Genomic DNA, 3,411 nt, shown 5'->3' with positions numbered 1-3,411 from the left:
GTGCACGGTTTGCCAGCAATCAAAGGCGTGAACAAGCTGTGCGACGGGTGCCTCATCAGCAAACAGAGGCGCACACCCTTTCCGTCTCGAACATCCTATCGAGCCGATGAGCTGTTGGAGCTTGTACACGGCGATATCTGCGGGCCCATCAAGTCGGCGACCCCAGGCGGTAAGAGTCTCTTCCTCCTGTTAGTCGATGACAAAAGCCGCTTCATGTGGCTGACCCTGCTGCAAGCGAAAAGTGAGGAAGCAGAGGCGGTTAAGTGCATTAAAGCGCGAGCGGAGGCCGAATGTGAGAAGAAGATGCGAGTGCTGCCCACAGACTGAGGCGGAGAATTCACCTCAACAAGTTTCAGTAAGTACTGTGACGAAATCGGCATACAACGACACCTAACGGCGCCCTACTCCCCCCAACAGAACGGAGTGGTGGAGCGCCAGAATCAGACCATCGTCGGGACAGCAAGGTCATTGTTGGCGACGGCCGAGATGTCTGAGAGATTCTGGGGAGAGGCAGTAATGACGGCCGTCTATCTCCTCAATTGGTCACCAACCTGAAGCCTTGACGGGAAGACGCCATATGAGGCCTGGTACAACAAAAAACCAGCGGTACATCATTTTTGCGTGTTCGGCTGCGTCGCATACATGAAGGTAACACGTCCCCACCTCGCCAAGCTCGATCCCAGGGGGCTGAAGGTCGTCTTCATCGGCTATGAACCCGGGAGCAATGCGTACAGACTATATGATCCTGTAGGGGGGCGAGCTCATGTGTCTCGCGACGTCGTCTTCGACGAAAGCACCTTCTGGCAGTGGAATGACGTGATCGAGGCAGACCATAATCCAAATCAATTTATGGTGAAGTACCTCGTCACCGAGCCAGAAGAAGGAGGAGCCCAGCATCAGCAGCCGTCACCGCCGCCAGCAGGTGCAACCCCTGAACCAGTGGAATTTGCAACACCACGGACTGCGGATTTGACGCTGGATGCCGATCACAATACTGATCTGGAGGCAAGGTACCGGAGGATGGACGACATAGTAGGAGGAGGTGAACCACCTGGACTGGCTGTGCGCGAGCTCGAAGAAGTGGCCGAAATACATGCCATCAGTGCAGATGAACTGAACACCTTCGCCGAAGCAGAAAAGAACCCGTGCTGGCTGAAGGCAATGTAAGAGGAGATGACATCCATCACCGAAAACCAGACGTGGAGTCTGGAGGATATGCCGCCGGGACACCAAGCCATAGGGCTCAAATGGGTCTTCAAACTGAAGCGCAACAAAAAAGGAGAAGTTGTGAAGCACAAGGCCCGTCTGGTGGCGAAGGGCTACGTCTAGAAGCAAGGAGTGGACTTCGAAGAGGTATTTGCGCCAATGGCAAGGTTAGAATCCGTTCGTTTCTTGCTGGAAATTGCAGCACATTACTCTTGGGAGGTTCACTATATGGACATAAAGTCTGCTTTCCTTAACGGAGAGCTGAAGGAGACTGCTCAGCTACTATCTCGACATGAAGTGCAACAGAATTCTACTGGCATCTCCATCTGCCAAAGTGCATACGCCAAGAAGCTGCTGGACACAACTGGACTTGTGGACAGTAATCCTACAAGGACACCAATGGAGGCCCGACTCCAACTAAGGAAGGCCGGCACTACGACGACAGTCGACTCCACCAATTACCGCAGCATTGTTGGGAGTCTGCGCTATCTGGTAAACTCTCGTCCTGATCTTGCTTATTCTGTTGGATATGTGAGCCGGTTTATGGAAGCACCTAGGGAGGAGCATTTAGTGGGTGTCAAGCGCATCCTGCGTTATGTAGCTGGAACTAGAGGCTGGGGTGTAAGATACTGCGCAGGGAGCGGAAAGGAGAAACTCAAGCTAGTCAGCTACAGTGATAGTGACATGGCCGGTGACGTTGATGATCGTAAGAGCACTAGCGGAATGATCTACTTTCTCTCAGGCGACGCAATCTGCTGGCAATCAACAAAACAGAAGGTAGTTGCTTTGTCTTCCTGCGAAGCAGAATACATCGTCGCTTCGATGGCAGCAACAAAAGGGATCTGGCTTGCGCGACTAATGGAAGAACTCATCGGGAGAGAAAGTGATCCACCAATGCTATACGTAGACAACAAAGCTACGATCTCCCTGATCAAAAATCCAGTTTTGCATGAACGAAGCAAGCACATAGAAATCAGATTCCACTACATTCGAGAATGTGCAGATTGAGGGCTCATCAAAATTGATTACATCCGAACAGAGGAACAACTTGGAGACATCTTCACCAAGTCCCTAGCGCGGGTGAAATTTGAAGAACTACGCTCAAAGATCGGAGTTCAAATAGTAAGGTAGATATACTACAGGTTTTAGGAGGAGATTGTTAGATAAAACCTAAGTTTTTACAGTTTTTCCTTATTCACACGATTTCAGAAATCTCCGTTTGACCATTTGACAAAACACGTCGAATGGATCACCAAAATTTTAAACGGAAATTTTGAAATCTCCGTTTGACCATTTGACAAAACACGTCGAATGGATCACCAAAATTTTAAACGGAAATTTTGTAGGGAGTGGCACAGATTTTGACAAAACACGTCGAATGGATCACCAAAATTTTAAACGGAAATTTTGTAGGGAGTGGCACAGATTTAGTTGGCCACTCTCCAGCCATATTTAGAATAATTTATATTTTAAATAGGAGATTTGTTTAGAATAAATAAAACCTGATTTTGAACGCAGTCAGAATTCAGTTATTCTCTCTCTCCTTTTTTACGCATTTTTCTTCCAACAACCAAATTCCTCTCACCGAATAATACAACAATGACATCGTATGACCGTTCGTCAAACACATGTCTATGATGAAAAATTGAAAATTGCTCAAAATATACTATAGGGGTACCATGGTGTCAGCTCTCCACCACCTCTGGGCCATGTGGCCTAAGCGAGCTACCCTGTGGCACATACGTGTGTCACAGTATGAGTGAGCGTGTCGAGACGAGTGTCGAAGGTTGCTATATAGACCTGCTGTCCTATACGGTATACGTAAATGACATGGAACTAGCATGGGAGAGCTAATGCCTCGATAGAACTTTGATGGATGGATGTTTAGGACGTTCCAATGAGATGAGCGACATGTGGGTCCGTTCTCAATGGCATGGGCGAGGGAGTTGCGATGGCCGACGACACCCCGAGACTAAAGATGGTGTCAAGACATATGGGCCATATCGATGGGGATCGCAATAAAAATATGAGACGTGACGTTGCATTGAAAGAACTTGGCCCCGAGTAGAGGCAAGGTCGAGTCGCAGACGATTGAACATGCACGCACAGACAGCGTGTGTGGTCGAACAAGCTTGGATTCCGCACAAGCGATGTTTGATTGGTGAAGACAAACCTCGCTTAAGGTTTGATGACGCCACAAAGATG

This window comes from Cucurbita maxima, unplaced genomic scaffold (assembly GCF_002738345.1).
Source record: "Cucurbita maxima cultivar Rimu unplaced genomic scaffold, Cmax_1.0 Cma_Scf00636, whole genome shotgun sequence".
NCBI lineage: Eukaryota > Viridiplantae > Streptophyta > Magnoliopsida > Cucurbitales > Cucurbitaceae > Cucurbita > Cucurbita maxima.
This window is presented reverse-complemented; position numbering follows the sequence as displayed.